At 33.2% G+C, this 25,707-nt stretch overlaps 2 protein-coding genes across 2 annotated transcripts in view; one reads left to right on the forward strand and one right to left on the reverse strand.

Moving 5' to 3' along the window:
- LOC136845927 (uncharacterized) overlaps positions 1-25,707 on the forward strand; it is a 300,929-nt gene that overhangs the window by 206,332 nt on the left and 68,890 nt on the right. The gene's annotated exons all lie outside the window — the stretch shown is intronic.
- The window catches only part of LOC136845929 (uncharacterized), a 151,177-nt gene that overhangs the window by 38,816 nt on the left and 86,654 nt on the right, over positions 1-25,707 (reverse strand). Inside the window, exon 2 of the mRNA XM_067116423.1 lies at positions 24,182-24,250. The gene's annotated coding sequence lies outside the window, so the exon portion shown is untranslated. The remainder of the gene's footprint in view (positions 1-24,181; positions 24,251-25,707) is intronic.

The following is a 25,707-nucleotide window of genomic DNA, read 5'->3' on the forward strand; positions in this document are numbered from 1 at the left end:
ATTTTTTCCATAAAGTCCATATCACTGTATGTTTGGAATGTTGCTTTCAGGATAAAAAATAATTCGTGCACTTTTTCTGTTTGACGATTTTTATATTAAATTCTTTAGATACTCTTCTTCAAGACAAAATTACTTCCGTATGTTTGTTTTTTTTAATAATTACTGACTGAACTGGCATTTTTATTTTCCTCAGGTGCCGAGATTTGAGTTTGCTTTCTCTTTCCTTTTTAATTTTCCTTATTCTTTGTCCCTTTATCTTTATCTTTCATGAGGTGTCAGTTAGTTTTCCCTTCATACAAGAAAAAAAGTAACATAAAATACAAAACTACTACGTTTGCCTTTCAAGTACGACAAACACTTTTATATCTAATAAAATACGGCCCAAGAGAACTCTTGGACTACCTTTACAAAACATTTCAAAAAGATTTAGAATATATTTGACAGAATTTGCTTTAAAAATGGAAAGAATGACATTGGCAGCTTTAGACGAAATCTATTTTGGCAACTGCAAGTAGAGAGAGAGAGAGAATATGAATATACCCACATTGTAAAAATTTTGAGCTTCATCGTACGACAGGTAATATCCGTTCTGGTCCTGAGGAACTTTTTTTGTTTTTTGTTTTTTGGACGTCTGGTTTAAAGACGACCGCCATGCAAATAGTGTGGTTCCTTGCGATAAGAAACGTCTAAAGATTTGCACGGGAAAAATATTAAATTTACACGAAGTGTATGTTAGTGTTCATGCCTTTTGATAATTAACGATTGATGCAAACAGATTTATCAGCTGAAAATTTTTTTTATATTTATTATATACTTATATATACATTTAAATATATTTATTTACATATATGCAGTAATCCCCATTTCCTGTGGTGTATATGTTCCAGATCTTATTATGGATAATAATGAACTATATGGAGACCCAATGTGTAAAGCAAACTAAAGTTACATATTATACATATGATATGACTTAGCTAATAATTATGCAAACTATTAAAAACGCCAAAATGAAATTTGCAATATGGTGTCAAGTTGATATCACCCATCAGTCAATCTGAGCAAAATGTAACTCCTAAGGATGATTTTACTCAACTACGACTCACACACATATCACATGATCACGAAGAGAGAGAGAGAGAGAGAGAGAGAGAGAGAGAGAGAGAGAGAGAGAGAGAGAGAGAGAGAGAGAGAGAATCTAGTTAATAACTCAAACGTGAAACGTCACTTACTGTCATGGACCCAGATGTTGAAATGAAGGCTGGCAGTGAGATTTAGTTTATTGATGTTTTAATGTGAGTAATTGGCTCGTGGTGCAATTAGCGAGTGGCTAAATAAGATTATAAACACGGCAAATATATTTCCATGAGAGAGAGAGAGAGAGAGAGAGAGAGAGAGAGAGAGAGAGAGAAAAGAGAGAGAGAGAGAGAGAGAAATTTAATCGTGTACTGAAGTTGATTATTAGACTGAACATTATAAAAAAGATATTGCCATCTCACAAATCCGTGTATTAACCACCAAAAACAGAAGAGAAAAAAGGTAGAACAGAATATTCCTAATAACTTACGAAGACATGACAACAGACCCTTGCAAATTCACCCTCGTTCCGAAGTGAATCTGATGGGTAATTGAACCTTGCCGTCTCCTGTGATATATTGGTGGGAACTGAATTAACTGGCAGTGGAATTTATTAAATAATACGTCTGGGGTGACAATAATAGGTGTTGATATGGAGACGGTCATAAAAGATGGTAAAATGTAAAAATTATTATTATTATTATTATTATTATTATTATTATTGTTTATTAATTAATAATAATTCAGAAGATGGATCCTATTGATATGGAACAAGCTCAAAAGGGACAATGACTTGAAATTCGAGCCTCCGAAGAATACGTTGTTCATTTGAAAGAAGTAACGGAAGGTAATAGAAAATGCAGAAAGAAGAGATCAGTCATTAGAAAAGAGAACATAAATTAACAAATTAATAAATAAACAGACAATAAAGGTGTCTTTTGTGTAGGCAGAAATATTAATGACTTCTCAATGAGAAAGTAATGCTGAAAGATATACGCAGATAGCTTACGTAGGTGGGCTAAGAAGAAAAGAATTAAAAAATAGAGGGACACATTTTTTTACCCCATAAATTCAAAGAAGAGATTAAATTTAGAACAGTTGTCACGATGAATAATGTCAATTTAATGACCGTTAAAGATGGGACTGTCTGGAGCAGACGTTTCAGAGAATTGCTATATATATATATATATATATATATATATATATATATATATATATATATATATATATATATATATATATATATATATATATATATATATAGTCAAAACATGAGGTGAAAGAATCACAGATTGCCATAGAAAAACATATTAGAAGATTATCAAGAAAATATGTGAGTAGGAGATATTCGAGGAATATTCTAAAAAAAAAGTATATAGACGAGTGTTATGAAAGTATTTTACAAAACTACTACACTTGAACGTCTTATGTATGAATTCATTGCTTAGTGTAGGATTGCTCTTTTGAGAAAGCTCAGTCTGATTACACATCTAGTTATTGATGGTATCAGAACGGGAACTCACAGCTAATGCAAATGAGAGACTGGGGTTCGATCCCGATGTGTTTTAGGAATATATTTATTTGAAACACGTGCTCATGTGTTGTTTAGTTCCATATATATATATATATATATATATATATATATATATATATATATATATATATATATATATATATATATATATATATATATATATAATATATATATACACAGTATATATACACACAGTATTTACACGACATTTCATAATAGCTGAAAGGGTTAATGGCAAATCATGAAGAGCCCTATTAACATTGTTTTCATATGACCGATTGCCCAACTTGTCATTGTCAGTTGATCAGTCTTTGAGAAGCGCGCAGTAAAAGTTCAAATGCAAGGCATCACTAAACTGAACTAAGCGTGTGAAAGGATGAAAGGAGAGAGTTAATTCAATAACAGTGTACTGCTGGGATGTAAAATTTACCCCGTCGAACCAAATCGGATCTCTCTCTCTCTCTCTCTCTCTCTCTCTCTCTCTCTCTCTCTCTCTCTCTCTCTCTCTCTCTCTCTCTCTAGAGAGGGCTTAATCTCTTTGCCCTACACGTGAGTCGCCTGCACGTGGGCTAGGCATTTACTGTAATATAATTGCTCTCGTCTCTCCCGTAGCTTTATAATATAACACCAAAGGAAAAAGAAAAAGAAACAAATAAAAAGTAAGGAAATGATTATAACACGTCTTGATGTGAAAGCCTTGTTGCATAAGCTAGCTTATAATAAGAAAAAGCTGAGTATTTTTATCTCTTACAAATAAAATCTTGGACGTTTGAGTTATTTTGTTTGGGTATCCATTGGCGCGTGTGGATTACACGTGTCTATTTCCTGCTCTTAAGGAGGTTCTTTTATGTTATTTCTGCTAAGATTAACAAAAATAATTCAGCATGTATATATCTATTTCTTCTTACGTGTTTACGAAAGAAATCCGCGACAAATATATATTTTGAAGGGGCTGTTTTCATTCCCTGTAATGCTCGTCAAAAAATTAGTTCGGAATAGTTTTATTTTTTCCTTTTTCCCCCTTTTTTTTTTACTTTCCAACGTCTAGACATAACAGTTACCATAAAAAACATCTCGGTTCATCTTCAAATAACTCCAGTATTAACCCAAACACTTCACGAGGCAAAAGATATCAGTTTAACATCCACGTGTCTAAGGAACGTAAACATCAAAGCAAGGTGTAACTCATTTATCTAAGAAATGCTCCTCTTTTTTTTCTTGTTGCATATAATTTCCTCTACCTTTGTGACCCTCTGCCCAGAGGAGCTGACAGATCCAGACCTACTTGTAGGCAATATATATATATATATATATATATATATATATATATATATATATATATATATATATATATATATATATATATATATATATATATATATATATATATATGTATATATATATATATATATATATATATATATATATATATATATATATATATATATATAATATTCACACACCAATCTCACCTCTCCAAAGAAAGCCTCGAGATCGATCCGGAGGTAGGGATTAGAGGGGCACGACTTCTTCCCCGACGCACAAAAAAAAAAAATTTGTATCTTTATTCAACATTACCAATGAATAGTGTACCTGATAGTGGTCGACTGGCGGGTCGCAGCCAAAAATGAAAAAGGACAAGGGGTAGCGAATTTATTCTAGATGTACTGAGACCTGGAAGGCTAATATATATATATATATATATACATATATATATATATATATATATATATATATATATATATATATATATATATATATATATATATATATATATATATATATATATATATATATATATATATATATATATATATATATATATATATATGTATATATATAAAGTATTAAATACTTATTTTATATATAAATATACACTCACAGACACGCCCACACACGCATATATATATGTGCGTGTGCATGACTGTGTACAATGACTAACGGGAGCACAAGAAAAGGCACCTCTAATTAATAGGATTTTCTACATGAAAGACCCGCCTGTGGAAAAGTGATTAACACTGAGGAGTTTTATATACTGACGAGAAAGTAGCCAGACTATTTATAGACAGGTGAGCGCAATAGCTTGGAAACTGGAGATTGAGATCCTTCTCGAACTGCGCTGGAAACAATGTTATTTGCCATTTGTAAGAAGTTACCTTCAAATACCTCAAAAACAGGATGTTGTTTTCCCTTACCTGCTGCCTCGTTCATAATATTTGTGTCTGTTTCTCTTGGAATTTAATTGTTTTTATTTTTATAATGTAATGGAAAGGTCAGCCTGTCTTCGGAAGAATTCCAGTGCGGTGACCAAGAACAATGTTGTTTAGGTTATTTTCATTTATCTGTTTCGTTCTGTTGCATGTTTGATCTCTTTGTTCTTATAATCAATTCTGTCTCGTGTTATTACTTTGATCATTGTTTTCTTTTTCTTATACCGCCTTTAGTGTCAGTACTGTATAGTTGAATTTTTCAAAGACTATTTTATGTCTATTCATTTTTTAAAGACTATTTTATGTCTATTCATTCAATACTTTTTTAACATGTATACCAGCCTGTTCAATGCCTACGCATAACTTGGTGCTATTATTTTATACATATACAATAAAATCACTTTGAATCCTGCCCATGTCTTCTAGAACATATAGAAATTCATATTAAACGATGGAAAATCCTCTTAGGCTCCTCTTCTTGCAGTTGAAAAGACTCTTGAACTGCATAGAAAAGGCAAAAGTTATCAGTCATAAAACCTTAACTTCAGTTTCCTCGGAACCTTTCAGTATTCGGCTTCACAAGTTCATCTGTTGCATCCTTGCGCCATATTTCTTGATGTTCTGACCGCTGAGAAAGAGTTTCTTCTTTCCTATTTCTTTCTCTACGGCTTTTAGTGACGATTACCACTGCGCTAAGAGGTTCTTAACGACCTGGGGCAATAATTACTTTTTTTTTTTTTTTTCTAGAAAAGGACCAATCTGGCTAGCTCGCTGCTGCATCTCGGAAATGACGTATGTTTTTCGTTCCTTTAAATCTCTTTCCTTGACTTATGTTTTTCGTTCCTTTAAATCTCTTTCCTTGACTTATGTTTTTTGTTCCTTTAAATCTTGCTTTTCTTGATTTATGGTTTTCGTTCCTTTAAATCTTATTTTCCTTGGCGTATGTTTTTCGTCACTTTAAATCTTACTTTTCTTGACGTACGTTTTTAGTTCCTTTAAATCTTGCTTTTCTTGATTTATGTTTTCCGTTCCTGTAAGTCTTATTTTCCTTGACTTATGTTTTTCTTTCCTGTAAATCTCACTTTCCTTGAAATGTTTTCCGCTCCTTTAAATCTTTCTTTCCTTGACTTATGTTATTCGTTCCTTTAAATCTTACTTTCCTCGAAATGTTTTTCGTCCCCTTAAATCTTACTTTCCTTGAAATGTTTTTCGTCCCCTTAAATCTTACTTTCCTTGTAATGTTTTTCGTTCCTTTAAGTCTTACTTTCCTTGAAATGTTTTCCGCTCCTTTAAATCTTGCTTTCCTTGACTTAGGTTCTTCGTTCCTTTCAATATTACTTTCCTCCCTCTTTTCATGTGTCGTTTTAAGATTGCCAAGGATAATAAACAACCTTCGTGCATATGTAATTAGTGTGGAAAGTTTAAGGCAACGTCGCTCGTTTAGCTTGAACGCCGGAGGACGACTGAGGGAAAAAGAGATACACACGGTTACTTAAAATGAGCTTTCAGGCAGAAAACCTTCAAATTCTTCTTCTTCTTCTTCTTCTTCCAGTTCGTCTTCTTCGTTAACAGAGCGTGACGGCTGGGCGTCGGGGGGGATCATTTGCTTAATAAATGAGGACCTGTTTACTTCGTTTCTTTCAGTTTCGGTGGTCACGGCAGGAGAGCCGTGAAAGGGTAAATGATGGAAAGTTAGCGATATTTACTTTCTTTTATCAGTGTTTGTTTTTTGTAAAGCATAACATCAGAATTTTTTAGTGATCTCTCTCTCTCTCTCTCTCTCTCTCTCTCTCTCTCTCTCTCTCTCTCTCTCTCTCTCTCTCTCTCTCTCTCTCTCTCAAAAATCTTATATCTCCATTCCTCACACAAGTATGTTATCTCTCTCTCAATCTTAAATCTCTGTCCCTCCTTCGAACATTTTTCTCTCTCTCTCTCTCTCTCTCTCTCTCTCTCTCTCTCTCTCTCTCTCTCTCTCTCTCTCCAAGAACGCCACGGGCCTTGCAGGCAGACCAGAATCCTATTGCATCATCCTTGTCGATAACAGGTGATGGAATATTTCCAAATTGTTAATAGGATTTTTTCAGATTACGCGTATGGCGAGGACGACCCAACCTCTACCTAATCGCTCTGTTGGATTGTAGATTTAGGCTTTGCAATCACTTTTATTTATTTTTTTTTTTCAGAATAACTTTTTAAACTGAAACAATAGGCTGTGCAACCACTTCCATTGCACTTATTTGTTCAGAATAATTTTCGAAATCGCTCTTGTTGGGGTATAGCGTTAGACATTGTAATAACTTTCATTGGGTGATTTTTTCAGAAAAATTTTTCAAACTGAAACAATAGACATTGCATTAACTTTCATTGGGCGTATTGTTCAGAATAATTTTTTTACTTAAAGAATGAAGTTCCAGTCGTATACAGTTATTGATAATTTATTTATATTTTTATCTTTTTATTTATTAATTTGTTAATCTATCTTTTTTCTAGTAACTGTCTCTTCTCATATACAGTCATTAATAATTTATTTGCATTTTTATATATTTATTTATTTGCTAATTTTTTTCTAATAACTGATCACTTCCTCTTGTATTTCCTACTATCTTCTGTAATTTCTTCCGAATGAACACCATATTCTTTGGAAGCTTGAATTTCAAATCAGTGGCCCCTGTAGGCCTGTTCTATATGAATAGGGTTCATCTTAATAATATTAATAGTATTAATTCAGTCAGTATAACAAATAGCGTTATACTAAAACTGTCTCTGAATGATAAAAAAATGTTTTGTGTGTGTGTGTGTATGTTTGTTCCATATGAATAAGGTGCATCTTTTGAATAATAATATTAATAATGCAGTCAGTATAACAAATAGCATTATAATAAAAATGTGTGTGAATGATTAAATGTAGTGTTCTTTTTTATGTTTTCCTTTAATCAAACGATTAAATTTTCCGTCACATAAATAGCACTGTAATGAAAAACATATGGCCGGTTTTCATGCGCAACATACCTGTCTTTATTTTCTTTACATTAAGCAACAGAGTTACATCCTATAAAGTCAGTTTGAAATTGTTTTACAGAAGTATAAGTCTGTAAACGCTCATATCAGAAAAGGGGAATTTTCTTATATAATCAGTGACAAATATTTCACTCATTCTTTGCTTTATATTTACTTAATGCATTCCTCGTTTTGTTTTTATAGAAACGAGACTACCTAACAAAACAATTTAGAGATAGATAACCTACATCAAAGCTAAATGAGTGTTAATGTAAGGCGTAAAATCAGTTATTATTCTGACCATAAAGGGTGTACTTAGAATTGCAATGAGTTTTATTCCGTAAATAGGGGAAGGTATTAACAAAGGGAACGGAGATTTAAAAAGTGTTAATACGTACAGTTTCGTGCTCTCTCTCTCTCTCTCTCTCTCTCTCTCTCTCTCTCTCTCTCTCTCTCTCTCTCTCTCTCTCTCTCTCTCTCTCTCGAAATCTTTATCATTATCCTCTTTTCTTCAAGAAATCTTATATATCTATCCCTCTGAGATCTTCTCTCTCTCTCTCTCTCTCTCTCTCTCTCTCTCTCTCTCTCTCTCTCTCTCTCTCTCTCTCTCTCAGCAAGAGATTCCAGGTTCCGTTAAAAGCATTGACAGTGTGATATAGGTCTGTTTACTAAAAATTGAATGCTTCTTGTTATCTAAAATTAAATTAGTTGCTACGCCGTCAGGTGAAAGTGAAAAGAAGAGGAAGACAGAAAAAGGAAAATAACTAATAGAAGTGGAAGATCAGCACTCCATCTAAGCATTTTATATTATGTCATGATGAAAGTGGACAGACATTGTCTAGGTAATTGTCACACCCTTCGAGGTACGACCTTTTTTCAGATACTCTCTCTCTCTCTCTCTCTCTCTCTCTCTCTCTCTCTCTCTCTCTCTCTCTCTCTCTCTAAATCTCTCTCTTATCTCTATATATATATATATATATATATATATATATATATATATATATATATATATATATATATATATGTATATATACTTATATATATATGTATATATATATACACACATGTGCATATAAGTATGTATGCACATGTGTATATATATATGTGTGTATACATACATACCTACATACTGTTGTTGAAATTGAGACCATATAACATATCATGTTATATGGAAATTAAAATTTAGGACAGCTTTTTAGGGTACATTTCAGTGGGTTTATTTTTATAATAAATATGTGAGCAGGCAAGAAAACTCCATTTTGTAATCGAATGATATAAATAATTCACATTTTCTATTGATTGTACTATTCACTCGGATTTATTTCAGCTGTAACCTTCAAATATTCTATGTATTCCCTTTATCATCATTAGGAATTCCCCTTAAAAACCTCCCAAGAATCTAATCAAACAATCAGTACGTCTAGCATAGGTCGGTATTTGCATACCATTTCATCAGAATAACATTAATTCAGTCCTGCACTTGTCGAAATCTTATAGGCATTCAAAAAATAAGAACAATATCGTATAACTAGTGAAAAAAGTCTATAATATGTTGAAACCTGAAATTATTAATTTTTTCTGGCATTTTATATGACACTGATAATATGCACTCTATAAAAAATATCCTTCAAAAAATGTTGCATCCTCACCCAAAAATGCCGTAGTTAATTGGTGCCTACAGTATACCCTACATAAGACACTCACTTGCAGGCACAGAAATCAACATGATAATTTAAAGGACATGCCACTTGCAAATAGAGTACTATCATTTAATCACTTGATGACGGTATTCTGATGGAAACAGAAACTATCTTGGCGAAGTTTGGGTCACCAGATAGAAAAGCGGAGGGTTTGTAAGTCAATTTTGCCCTTGTTTGAGTCATTTGAATAATTAAACTGTTAATCATCATAGAAACTATCTTGCCAATAATGTATCAGTATTATTACTATTTAGAAGATGAACACAGGAGCCATTGACTTGAAATTCGAGCTTCCAGAGAATATGGTGTTCATTAGAAAGGAGTTGCAGAGGGTAATGGGAGATACAGAAAGAAGCGGTCACTTATTTAAAAATATATATATTAAAATTGAGGAGATAATAGAGAAAAAGCAATAAAACAATGATTGACGATTAGTCAGTCATTATGTGATATGATAATATGAGGGACTGTGGAAATGCAGCCAAGTGAGAGAGGAGAGACTGGAGGCAGGTTGATATCACAACTGCAACTATAGACTGTTTTATCATATCACAAAACTGTAGATACAATCTTACATCAAAGGCCCCATGAATTTGGCGACCAGGTTTGCAAATCGACGAATATGAGGCAACCATTGCGGTGATAGCCTCGATTTGCATCCGTTGATATTCAAGCCAAAAAAAAGATAAAAAAGTAAAACCGTGATTACTTTTCATTACTTTTCGCAGGAATTGTGCTTCGGCAAATCCCAAATATGATTTGACGAAGCACGGTTTCAGTAAAGAGTAATGACAAGTAATCACTGTTTTATTATTTTTATGTATTTATTTATTTATTTACTTTTGTTTCTGGCCACTCTCGCCACTTTATAAAGCTCTGGTGGAGCCCGCGTTGTTATGCATGAAAATGAAATTCAATAAGATTAACCGCCCGCCGCCCCCCCCCTTCCCCACTAACACAATGGGAGGGTGCGTGTTCTTGGTCAGAGACGCTACCAAACGGTAGAGCACAGCGTTCATAACAGAGTGTGTTTGTCGTCAATACTCTTTTCCAAACCTGAATTTATCCCACAGCAGTCGTCTGACTACTTGATTTAGATGGCACGGTTTAGGTTAACTGAGGCCCAATTCAGTTGTTGTTGTGTGGTGTTTTTTGGGGGGATGGGGTGTAGTGGGGGAGGGCGAGGGGTGGGGATGATGGTATGAGACTAATTCATTCCCCCATCCAGCCTGGGATCAATCTCAGATTTCCCACCGCTGAGGTGAGGCTGATTACCACTGGACCTTTGGGCCAGTGTTTTTTCTTAATTTATTTCCTTCGTTTCCCCAAGAAGATGGACATTTTAAAAAAAGTGTGGGCCTCCTCTAGAATAACAGTCGCCTATGAGAGGCCCTGTTTTGCTAGAAAGTAAAAAAAGGAACAAGAACTAAAAAGAAAATATGAAAAACAAAAAGGAAACCGAGAGCAAAAGGATAGAGCATCAAAGGGGAAGGTAAAAGAACGACGCTTTTTTTTTTACAGAAGGGTTTTTCTCGGAAAAATTAGACGATCTATAAGGATAAAATGTTGCACAGGGGGAGAGAGAGAGAGAGAGAGAGAGAGAGAGAGAGAGAGAGAGAGAGAGAGAGAGAGAGAGAGAGAGAGAGACATATTAGATGAGAAAAGATATTTTTGTTGAGAGTATGTATGTATGTATGTATATATATATTACTTATATGTAATATACATATATGTATATATACAGTATATATATTATATATATACATACATACACACACACATCTATATATATTACACATGTATGTATGTACACATACATATCGTTTCCACAAAATATTTTGTGGAAACGAAACATACCTTCCGAAATACATATATACATATACATATGTATATATATAGATATGTGTGTATGTATGTATATATAATATATATATTGTATATATACATATACATATATGTATATTACATATAAGTAATATTTATATACATACATACATAAGGTGTGTGTTTGTGTTTGCGTTTGTGTGTGTTACGTATAAACACTGAAATCTATACGAAAACAGGAACCCCGAACCTTGAGGAAAATACATGAAAAGCGAAGGGTGGAACGATAATTTCATTATGGGCCCACTTCAGTATACTGAGTTACTGTAATCCAGTATATCAGGGGAATGGTTTTGATGCGGTCGCAAAACAACGTCTTCCTTTTCTCCCTTATAAGCGTTGCTCTTATATTTTTTATTCTGCAGTTTTTGTTTTGTTCACTTCTTTTGCATCTCATACGTATATATATATATATATATATATATATATATATATATATATATATATATATATATATATTACATTATTTATTTATATTTATTATATATTTATATATATATTATATATATATTTATATATATATATACTATATATATATATATATATATATATATATATTATATATATATATATATATATATATTATGTATATATATATGATATGTATATATATGCATGTCGTCCTGAAGTCGGGGCAGATATTTAAGTTTCTTTTGCTCCAAGGTAAATACTTGAAGGAGGTATGGCAGATAAACACAGTACTGCAGACCCCATACGTTGCTGCCTGAAGTGACAAAACACAATATACCTAAAGGTTAAGACTTCCAGCTACAACAACCTTTTTTCCTCATACTAAAAACTCTTAATTTTCACTTCCTCCCCTTCTGTTAAAATACTAAGAATTTTTTTTATACTTTCTCCGATTTCTTCTTTCCCTTTCCTGGACTTTATGCTGCTGCTGTGAACTTTCTCTCCTTCTGAGGGGTACCGTAAGGTGAGCGTTTCAGCCCACCTGTCATGTTTTCTCTATTTTCCATAATGCCTAATTTCACTGTCCGCAGGTTTAAGAACCTTCACTGATGGGGCGCTCTTTGAGCATGAGGCTGCTTTTGCTTATAGCCTGATTAATCTATAACAATATACAGAAGTTTTTAAGCTGAGTGTATTATTATTATTATTATTATTATTATTATTATTATTATTATTATTATTATTATTATTATTATGCATGCATGAAACTTGTTTCTGGATACATTGCTGTTTTAGTTAAATTTACTTGAAAATTCCTCACTAGAGTTCATAACCAGCCTGAAATCTTCAGTGAAAAGCAAAGTCATTTCTTTTACCATGAAATTAAGTAAATATGACTCTTAATAATAAATTACTGTGATTATAATTATAAATTTTATGACTATGATATAAATAGCATGATTAGAATAATAAATTTTATGAAGAGGACAGCAAATATCATGACTGGGAATAGTCACTGACTGTATTATTAAACAATTGTGACATCAAATACTTCCACTGAAAGAGTAAATATAGTATTATTAAACAATAATTATGATATCAAATACTTCCACTGATAGAGTAAACACAGTACGTAGTTGGTTTATCTAAATGATCACAGAACTTTGGCAAAAGCATATGAATATGGTATCAATTAATACGACCATGATGGTCAAGGCTATGATTATAATAGGAATTACTATGCCTAGGATGTTCATTACGAAGCGAATAGATACTATTAATATAATATTATCATTGAGAACTCAGTTCCAAAAGGTATTTGCCGTCCATATTCAGTGTTATCTGATCTGATCAAACACCTATATCTATGTCTCCAAACTCTTAACCTATTTATCGAGCCCATCAAGTATTTTTTTTGCCATCCATATTCAGTCTTATCTTATCAGTCACCCATCTCTATGTCTAACATTCATAACTTTTATAAACACTCAGCTCATCAAGTACTTTTTTCCAATCCATATTCAGTCTTATTTCATCAAACACGTATATCTACTGTATGTCTCATATTCTTAACTTTTGTATTCAGATCGTCAAGTACTACCACTCTTTCACACCTGCCATACACAAATAAGTCGCTATTTGGGTTCATTTAGAATAAATTTTTCTCCTTCTTTTTTTTTTTTTTTTTTTGTGGCCATAAAATTTCCTATAGAGGTCTCAGCTACCTCCTCTCTCGCGTATGTCTTTACCCACACACCTCTGTAATTAATTACGAACATACCAAGATAGATAGATAGAGAGAGAGAGAGAGAGATGTCCCTAATTATGAAAAAATGATCTTAACATATCTGCCCCTCATTAGCGAGCACACTCGCGAGACGCAACTGTTAATTAATATAATGTAGGTAGCCCACACAGATAAACCTGGCGTCCCACAGCTCGCGTGAGGAGTGATCCGTCCGCCGAAAGTAATTGTGATGTGACGGGAACCGTCTGTTAAATATAAATCAGACCCACCACACAGTAGTAAGGCGTCTACACGCCTAATATAGCTCATAGAATGAGAGGCAAGTATTTTCTGACTGACTAATTATAAATGGAAGATTTGATCTACCTCTCTCTCTCTCTCTCTCTCTCTCTCTCTCTCTCTCTCTCTCTCTCTCTCTCTCCAGTTTCTATGCTTATTTTAGATTTTCTGATTTTTCTGTAACATAAGTGAGTAAGCTGGTGTTGCATCAACGTCAATGCGCAATACAGTAAATTCCGTGTACATAAATCGTAATTGTTCTTGTTTCTTTTATACGGTATTCGTAATAAATACGTGTCATTTATTATTCTCATCCCTTGTGAAAGCTTCATCTTTATACTCTATCGTTTAAAGAATTATTAAATATGTATGCAGGTACATATTTACATGTACACACGTAATTAATATTCTGTGTGTACTGTTTCTGAGTGTAGAGAGATAAATAGTGAATGGATAATATATGGGCTTATTTGATTTCGTCAAATACTGAACATCTTTCAAATAAATTCATTCATTTGTAAAAAAAAAAAAAAGAAAAACCATCCCAAAAACGAACAACCACGAACCTGTTTACGTAAACTGTATATGAGTGACAGCGCCTCGAAAATCAAAGCTAAAATACATGGTTAGCAACTACTCTCTTTTTAAAAAAATCGAGCAGAGAAAAGCGAACAAAAACCGGAGGTGAGTTTTACCTGCAGGGAATCTAATTATAGAAGCCCCATCCTAAGGTGAGGCAGCAAAATGATCTATCTCCTTTAGGGAGATATAGCAATCCATATTTTAGTGGACGCCGGACGCAAAGACCAGTATCCCAAGAATAAATAAATGTGCAGTACACTGAGATATACACTCAAGGTAACACATGAACGCCATATGGTTCGTGTGCAGTTGTGTGAATGAAGGTGTAGGTGTGTTAGCATCTTCATCTTCATAGGTTTAATACAACAAGCATATATATATATATATATATATATATATATATATATATATATATATATATATATATATATATATATATAATATGTATATATTTACATTTATATATATATAGTATATGTATATATTTACATTTATATATATATACATTTATGTATATATATATATATATATATATATATATATATATATATATATATATATATATATATATATATATATATATATATATATATATATATTTGTGCGTGAGTTTGTGTATGTATATTTTGTCTCTATTTTGAACTTCACGCAATGCTTTTTTTTCGTACAACAACCCCTTGGCTTGGGTTCGAACCTATGCCTTTAGGGTTTAACCAGAGATAAACAGTTGACTTTTCCACTGTGCTATCTAGAGAGCCATAAGTTTACTTCGACTCTGCTGTGCGTATCTCTGTTGAATTTAGGTATATGTATGTATTGCAATCTAGTATACCACGTAACGAAAATGTGATCGTCACAGCTCCTGTTTCTTAAACTTACTTAATCATCTCGGTAATAATCTTTATATGGTTGCTTAATCAAAGATGTCTATAACCCATATTTTTTAGGTTGAATTCGTAACGAAAATTGATGGCTCAACAGTAGACATTCGGCGTTTTTCCTTTTTTATAAGTAAATATGCAGTGTGCTGTTTCTAATAAGTAAATATGCGTTCATGTTGTGCTTATACATGTGTGTGAATGTACGTGTTTCTGTGTATGTAAGTTTTTTTACGCATTATGGTCGACACGCACACACACACACACACACACACATGTATATATATATATATATATATATATATATATATATATATATATATATATATATATATATATAATATATATATATATCCAATGCAGCTCTACCTCGAAAGGAATATTTTCATATATGTTACCGAAGGGGAATTTTTAGTTGAGAATAGTCCACCGTCCCGTGGGGTCAAAAGCGACGGACGAGGACTCAGGACTACAGGGTGAAAACACAAGAGGACGTTTGGACTTTTTGAACATGAATCACGGTGATGTGATAAATAGTCATATATATATTTATTCTACATTTTCAAGTTCACACTTGAAAATGTCGGATAAACTCCGAAAGTATATTATTCGGAGTATATGGTTTTCACTATATATACCAATCGAAGGAACGGACTTGAGAATACCACAAAATCCAAGTAAGAAGGTTGGTGAAAACCGGGACTTATATATATATATATTTATATATATTTCAATTTATATAAATATAAATATACGAAATATGTATGATATAATGTATGTATGTATATGTATGTATGTATGTATATACACATTTATACATATATATATATATATATATATATATATATATATATATATATATATATATATATATATATATATATATATATATATATATATAGAGAGATATATATAGATAGAGAGAGAGAGAGAGGGAGAGAGAGGGAGATTGATTTCTTACTAGTGCATGAGTAAATACGAAAGTCTTTTCATCGTGGTGTAGTTGGTACAGCAACTATTTAAAGTGTTTGAATTGTATTTGAATCCCAGTGTATAATCCTGGGATTATACACTGGGATTAAAATACAAATTCTTTAATATCTTGGAAAACTTTGAGGACATAATCAGGTTCATTTTTCTATTCTCTAAAATTATTTCATCTTTCATTATTCTATTCCTTCATGCCAAAGTCGCGGGAAAGTCAACAGTCGCCGGACACACACAGAGAGAGAGAGAGAGAGAGAGATGTTGGGGGAGAGAAAAAAGTGGGAAAGTTAATCAATCAGGAAAGTGAAAACTTTAGTTAATTTTCAAAGTCGATTAAGTTTAACAGCAGCTGATACTCTCCAGGTAGTTTGGCAATCCATTCTCCAGACGGCCCCCCTATGACGTTAATTAGCTAATCGATTAGAAAAGGAAATTTCCGTTATTTTGTTAGGTTAAACTAAGATTGTATAATATTATATATATATATATATATATATATATATATATATATATATATACGTATATTTGATATACATATTTATACACATAGATACATATATATATGTGTATGCTTTATGTATATATATAAATATATATACATATTTATGTGTATAAATTTGTATATCAAATATACATACCTATATATATAATATATATATATATATATATATATATATATATATATATATATATATATATATATAGGTATGTATTTGATATACATATTTATACACATAGACTTACATATATATATATATATATATATATGTGTGTGTGTGTGTGTGTGTGTGTGTGTATGTTTATATATATATATATATATATATATATATATATATATATATATATATATATATATATATATATATATATATATATATATGAGTAAGGGACTGGGTGTAGGTCATGACCGGTTTCGACTTTACTTTGAAGTCCATGTCTTAGAAATAAAGTCGTAACCGGTCAGAGCCTAAGCTAAGTCACTTATTTCTTCTCCTGTGGTGATGTGAGACATACCTATATATATGTGTGTGTGTATGTATGTATGTATGTATATGTATAACGAGGAAAAAGGATAAAGGACCACAAAATTACGACCCAAATCTCTTCATCTTTTCATCATTCCGTCTGAGTCATAAAACACCCTTCGCCGGAATCTCCTGCTTTCGGTAAACACCCTCACTGTGGCTCACAAATACAAAAGAATTCTCTTTTTCATGGTAGGAAGTTTATCATAATTTTCTCTGTCATACTGATTTAGAGCATACTAAGGTATTCTCTTTTTATCCTTCGATGTTAATGATTTAGTTATCTATAATATTAATCTAAAGCAAGAATACTAAGGCTAGGTATATATATTAGTAACGCCTCAAAACAACAGATTTATTTTGCGAAGGAATTTAACTTACCCGGCGTCCCGTAGGAGAAACACGGATTATGGCTCATTATCGGTGATTTATGCGACGAACACAGGAAGGACTTTTTTTATCACTTACGATAACTAGGCAGTTAGTTAAAAAGTTTTCGAACAAAAAAAAAAACTCCCTCCAAAATTTGTTCATTAAAGGCTTAATCGAGGGAAATGAGTAGGATACAGAATCTCTCAAAAGATATTGGGTTTTCTTTTTCTATCTATCTATCTATCTATCTATCTATCTATCATTATATATATATAATATATATATATATATATATATATATATATATATATATATGTTTGTGTATATATATATATGTCTGTATATATTTATATTTATTTGTAAATATCTACACATAGAAATATACATACATACAGTATATAAATCATTATATTTTGCATTCTTTTCCGTCAGTCAACAGCCATAGAAAGTGTTCATAAGCCCATTTTATTACAGGTATATTCGATTGCTCATTCATTTTCATTTCCATCACCAATTTGTGCTATATTCTTCAGTTTTCTCATTTTGCTTTAACAATTTCTTAGAGCGTCCAACAATATCCTTTCATTATTTCATTTTGTTCAGAATTTTCCTTCCTCTGCTTTCTCGAGGCAGCAACTTGTTTCTCTGGTATATTCAATTCTGTGCCGAATGTCAGTATTATTTCTTTGCCTGAAGCATATCATATATATACGATGGCTCCTTTTCCAAGATTGTTCTTATCATTTCCTGCAAATCTGGATCTTTTCTTTCCTCTCGTCAAGTTTAATTTCTCCTTGTTCGTATTCATATCCAAAGGAGTCTTCAACCTGATTGTTAAATGATTTATTTTAACGCAAAATGTCAAATGTCGTGAGTTGATATTTCGAAAAACAATATTACTCAGTCATATCTCGATTGCTCTTATAAGAGGACGTTCTGTCTCAGTTGTCACTAACATGTACAATTCACATAATTTTCAACAGCGTTCAGATTCTGTAAATGTTATTCGAAACGCATTTTTCTGCTCGTCTTCCGGGAAAGGTAATCAATGGACGCTGAAAAAAAGGTAAAAAAAAAAAAAAAAACTTTAAAAGCATTTTTTCCAGCTGACGTCATCAGCGGCGCGTTACTAAACGCCACGCCAGCGGTCAGAAATGTTTGCGCTCCAGACGGCAGTACAGTAAATGCCGGTTCGAAGGAGGTTTTAAATGTGGTGATATTCATTTTGATTTCCGGGTGGTAGAGCCAAATTGATTAATTGATGGTTAATTTTTTATCTGTTTTATTTCTGGTGATATTCCATGTGACTGTAAAAGGTTTGGATCTTTCCTAGATATTGACGTCCGACAAAGTTCGGGGGTCGTTACCTAGGACTAAAATTTCTTGGAGGCCATTATCTTTATGATATTTACAGTCTTTTGTTTATGTTTTTACCGGTAGTCCCAACGGGCTTGTACTAAACACGCCGCAAAGGTGGATACATACCGGTTAAAACCCTTGGGGGTCGCTATCTAGGAAAGATCCAAAGGTTTTTAGTAAAATAATTTTTTACTTCCTGAAATCTTCATTATATAACGAAAAACGTGTCACAAGAAATGTTTCAATATGTTTAATTTAATTAGTCTTATAAAGTTTATTATACTACTTACTACTACTATTACTAATTCTAGTACTATACAATGTGGAGATATTATGTGTTTATCATGTAATGATTATTTTTCTCTAGACGTCGACCTTGAATAACTTCGACAATTTCAAAAATACTAGCGACATCAATGACCCCTATAGTTGCGACGCCAGAGAACACCTAATAAATTAATCAGTCGAAGACAGGCCCTCGAAATTGCTACCCTGAAGGAGCATGATGGGGAAACGAAAGTTTCGAAGTGCCGCCTAGGACACTTGCAAGACCTACATATACTACTAACAATCACTTTCTGAAACAATTATCTCATTGTTATTATTACAATTAAGACTTTTTGAAACCTCAGCCATGGACGTATTATTATTATTATTATTATTATTATTATTATTATTATTATTATTATTATTATTATTATTATTATTATTATTTGGAGGTGGGTTTATCACAGCGATCTATCCAATAGACTCTGCTAGCTATCCTAACTCAGGTTATTCCTGTAGCCATTGTTAATAATAAATTTCAGTCAGGCTTTTGTGTAACCTTAGTAACTTTCTGTTTATAATGTGACAGATTTAACAGAGCACTGATATACAAAGCTCAATAAAAAAAAAACTCCATATCTGTTGTGACTTTTTATGAAAAACTTGTGGACGAAGCTTATCCTAAAAAAAAAAGATGAGATAAGACAGCCGTCAATAAATGCTAATTCTTTTTCTGTCTGCCCACAGATCTTAAAAACTACTGAGGCTAGAGGGCTGCAAATTGGTATGTTACTTTAAATTCAAGGGTCAGCGGGACGCCGTCTCACTATCCCTAACTTGCCCGGACCCGGAGAAAGAAAGAAAAGAGAGAGAGAGAGAGAGAGGGGGGGGGGGCGGCGGGCTTTCGAATGAAGAGCTAACAGTACTCGCGGAATGGTTGGCGGCCAAAAAAGAATGATCATTTTAGAAATGGGAAGACGGCTGAATAACAGAAAAATAACATGAACAATTACACGTTAATAGGACGTCTTGGTGTGTTCTCTAACTCTCAGCGTCAATTTGCGGTCAAAGCTGAACGTTCATACAATCAAGAGCACTAATTAACACAACGTACGAGTAGCGATTATTAACAGAACAGGCAGACTATGCGTGCATACATCGGGAAAAATGAGTACACCCATCTGTTGAGTAAAGCAGGCCAGTAGAGCCCACTGAACCTTAAAGAGAAAAACAGACACACAGACAGAGATATTCCATCATATGAGCTCTATTCGTAAACGACATAAAGCATGCGACTGGGATACCTTCCCTCCCCTCTCCCTCACTCGTTCTATTTTTGGTAATCCAAACGTAACCTTGCAAACATTAAAACACCCCAAATAATGTCTCGGAGGCCACATGTTACCCCCAGGGCCTTTTCCACCTCCTAAAACTATATTTGTATTTTTTACTCAACTCGAGAGAGGCACTCGGCCGGGTTATGTAAAAAAGTTCGCGTCCATTCATTTTTAGTTTTCTGAAAAGTAAACTGTTGTGCCGGCTTTGTCTGTTCGTTCGCACTTTTTCTGTCCGCCCACAGATCTTAAAAACTACTGAGGCTAGAGGGCTGCAAATTGGTATGTTGGTCATCCACCCTCCAATCAACAAACTTACCAAATTGCAGCCCTCTAGCCAGTAGTTTTTACTAAAGGTTAAAGTTAGCCATAATTGTGCATCTGGCAACGATATAAGCCAGGTCACCACCGGTCCGTGGCTAAAGTTTCATGGGCCGCTGCTCATACAGCATTATACTGAGACCACCAAAAGAAAGATTTATTTTCGGTGGTTGATTATACTCTGTAACGGCTGTACAGAAAACTCGATTGCGCCGAAGAAACTTCGCCGCATTTTTTACTGTACTTGCTTTTCTTATGTGGCCAGTCTAATTTTTTTCCGCAGCCCTCGCGTGGTTTTGCAAGCAAGCAAGCAAAGGTAATGACAGCTGCTGTTATGGCGATTACGCAGGTAGCACAAAAGAAATAGGATACTTCGGCATACAACAAAACACGCCGTCTGCAACGGCTGGAGATGACAGGGAGATGAATGTTTACAAGAAGCGTTAATTATGTTGATGATGACGGGGAGAGATGATATCCAAGAAACACGCGATGTGCGTCTATAGATATTTAAGAATGAGGATTACCTTTACGCACTGAAGAACCGGCGTATTTACCTTTGTCGTAATCTTGTGGTGACTTAGGTTTCAAGCAGTGAATTACCGTCAATTCGTCAATTAAGAAGACTGTGCGTTTCCCGTCATCAGATTCATAACCGAGGCTTGGCTACTGTACTACTACTAATAATAATGGAGAAACAAATCCACAGTTTTGTATGGGTACATATATTTTTAAAAAAATCTCTGCAGAGAGATTTCGGATTTGTTTCTCCATTTACGACTCATGCTACTATGAGTCTTTTTTTAACAATAATAATAATAATAATAATAATAATAATAATAATAATAATAATAATAATAATAATAATAATAATAATGAAAGCAGGTAAAAGAATTTAATATGCACCTCTTCATTTGGAATTGTCGTCAAGGTTGATGTCAAATATTGAAATTGACATTATTTTATTCTAGCAGTAAATAAAAAAGAGGGTCGCTCGATTCTCATCTAAATGAGAATATATGAGAAATATATTGTCATGTATTATCTCACTGATTTAGCTGGGATGCGCCAATAGTTAACTATCAAGAATAATCGAAATTTTATTTTTCGTTTTTCATGACGAATAAAAAATCATTATAGAGCATACATCACCTAAAAAATTAAGGTCAAGTTACGAAGTAGAATCCCTCAAAATATAAAGATTAAAACTGATAGCCCATCAACATCATTTCCTCCCTGTATCTATCATTAAGACAACTTGCTCTCCCCTTGTCTTCCAAATTTCCCGGTGTTTAAACCGGAAGCAACTGTCGAAATGTATGGGGTTTTTACCCCTGTTTATTTTGTGTTTTATGACCATTTTCCTGAATTTAGAGCCGTTGGCTTTCTGCAAGAAGACGTTCATTAAACGACATGATTTAAGAGCCGGGTGAAACTGGTTTGAGGCTGTGGATAATGATTACCTTTATTCTCGTTCTTCTTTTCATCGTTGTTTATTGTCCCACTCGAGAAGCAAAGCACTGGCTATATGAACATACTGTTCTTTTTCCTTTATACTCACACGCAAACATATATATACGCACACACACACGTGTGTGTATATATATATATATATAGAAATATATATATATATATATATATATATATATATATATATATATATATATATATATATATATATATATATATATATATATATAATGCGTGATGTTTACGTGCTGTATTGTCTTATTAACTCAGCAATATGAGTTCTCTCTGATATAACAGAGATGCGGTGATGCATACCTCTGAAACTAACAACATATAAACACGCAAAGACACACACGAACATTACACCACATACGCACGCGCACACGCACACGCACACACACACACACACACACACACACACACACACACACACACACATATATATATATATATATATATATATATATATATATATATATATATATATATATATATTATATATATACAATTATATATAGTTTGTGTATGTGTACAAAACTGAATACATAATGCGTTAATTATGAGTATGCAGTTGAAACGTTTAAGACAACTTCCCTTTGAGTTATTATTCTAACGGATTTTCTTATTAATAGAATAAAAATGTATTAATATTCGTGGTTATTACAGCTTTACAGTGCATAGCTACAATAGTCTATCAGTATTTATAAATAAATTGCCTTTATAATTACATTCAGTTATCCGTTCTGAAAAAAAATGCCGATAATAGGGTCTTATTATAAGATGACAAATATTATTCACACAAAGAACATCTGTTCAAATAGTTCTTTAGGACGATTTTTATATAGTTGTGACTTTCTGGAAACTGGTTTTTATATCGGTTTTAGTTTTCTGTAAAAGAAAACTACTGTGCCGGCTTTGTCCGTCCGCACTTTTTCTGTCCGCCCTCAGATCTTAAAAACCATTGAGGCTAGAGGGCTTCAAATTGGAATGTTGATCATCCACCTTTCAATCATCAAACATACCAAATTGCAGCCCTCTAGCCTCAGGAATTTTTATTTTATTAAAGGTTAAAGTTAGCCATAATCGTGCTTTTGGCAACGATATAGGACAGGCCACCACCGGGCCGTGGTTAAAGCTTCATGGGTCGCACTTATACAGCATTATACCGAGACCACCGAAAGATAGATGTAGCTTCGATGTCCTTGATTATACGCTGTAGCGGCTGTACAGAAAACTCGATTGCGCCGAAGAAAGAAACTGCTTTTTATTCAGTAGTGACAACAGCATTATTTAGAGTATATCTAGAGTGGTTTCCATATAATTTAATAGGTCTACGGTTTTGCCCTGTATAGATGCGTGACATATGTTTTTTATAAGGATTAGTTTTTATACTTAAATTATGGAAACGGACCCACACATAAAAAAAAACAGAGAAAACTTTCTATAGAGATTTGTGAGGTATGTTTTTTTTAATGATTAGTTTTTATATTCAAATTAGTGAAACGGACCCACTCGTAAAAAAAAAGACAGAAAAAACTTCGTATAGAGCTTTGCGACATATGCTAATTATAAAGAAAGTATTGCTTTTTATACTTACATTATGGAGACTGACCCACACACAAAAAAACTTCCTCTAGAGATTTGCAACGTATGTCTTACTATAATTACTAGTTTTTATATACTAGTTTTTATACTTTCATTATAGAAAGGGGGCCCACGCGTAAACAACAACAAAAAAAAAAAAACTTACCACCGATTCCGCTGCTTAGAGGAAAAAAATTCCAGTATACCACTCTCGTAAACAGTAATCAAATGAATTCTGAAAGTATGAAAAGAGAGAGATTAATTCTATTGACTTGAAGGGAAGAAGAAGAGTTAGATAATTCAACCAACTCTTGAGTTTGCACATTAAAATAACTCAGAAATCTTGTTAGCTCTGCTGATTATTGGCAGAGAATTTTTGTTTTGTTACATTTTTGTTACAGGGAATATGTGAAATCCAGGGGTTTCACGAAATCATTAGGGAATATGTGAAATGACCAGTTCCTTTAAGAACGTTTGATCCCTGAGGGATAGTACTTAACATGGCGGAACAGTGATTCATCTACACTGTTTCGCCGTGTTTAGTACTAGTCCCTGGGAGGTCAAATGTGTTTCGCCGTGTTTAGTACTAGTCCCTGGGGGATCAAATGCTCTTAGGGACATTTGATCCCCAGGGGCTAGTACTAAACACGACGAAACAGTGTAAATGAACCACTGTTTCGCCGTGTTTAGTACTAGCCCTCGGGAATCAAATGTTCCTAAACGAATTGGTCATTTTACATATTCCTTAGGGATTTCGTGAAATCCTTGATTTCACATATTCCCTGTAATATTTATACTGGTTATAGAACTAATTTAAGTGTTCCTAACTCACCAATTTATATTTTTTCGTTATTAAAGTTGCTGTTATTTGCTAACCTAAACAAAAACATGTTCACTCGCAAAAATAAAAACAGTAAAACATACGAGTACACACGGTTATTTTTCATACATATCTATTCTTTTCTTGATCAGTAACCCGGCCCCCCTCCTCCGTCCCGTTGAAAATAATGTATTGTATGATTTTAATGCAATTTTATCGAAAGTGGAACAACAGAAAATAGTAAATAAAATCTGCTGCTATTCCTTTGCATATCAAAACAAACACACACACAAAATTGTCTGCTTTCTCGTCTCCTTATTCTGTGACAGTTCGACTTGTCCTATTATAGGACCCTTCAAATCTTTACCAAAGTACGTCTGCAACCCTCTCTCTCTCTCTCTCTCTCTCTCTCTCTCTCTCTCTCTCTCTCTCTCTCTCTCTCTCTCTCTCTCTCTATTACACAGGATTATTTATCAAATCTGTACCAAAGTACATCCGCAGTCTCTCTCTCTCTCTCTCTCTCTCTCTCTCTCTCTCTCTCTCTCTCTCTCTCTCTCTTCCTATTACACAGGATTATTTCCAGAAGGAGTTAGAAAAATTTCCCAAACATTAAAGCTCCCCGGAGTCGGCGACTATTCCGGCAAAACTGCTGAAGTTTGAGAAATTATTCCAAACCTTCCCTCTGGATTCATTGTCTCCTCCGGTCGAGTGGAATGCTGAGTCAGTGTGTTTTTTCTGTGTTGTTTTGTTTACGTATTTATATATATATAATATATATTTATATATACATATATATATATTTCACATTTATTTGTGTGTTCTGTGGAGGTTTCCGTTTATTACTCTTTTTTATAGCTTGCTGCTTTTTTTTT

The sequence above is a fragment of the Macrobrachium rosenbergii genome, chromosome 14 (genome assembly GCF_040412425.1).
Source record: "Macrobrachium rosenbergii isolate ZJJX-2024 chromosome 14, ASM4041242v1, whole genome shotgun sequence".
NCBI lineage: Eukaryota > Metazoa > Arthropoda > Malacostraca > Decapoda > Palaemonidae > Macrobrachium > Macrobrachium rosenbergii.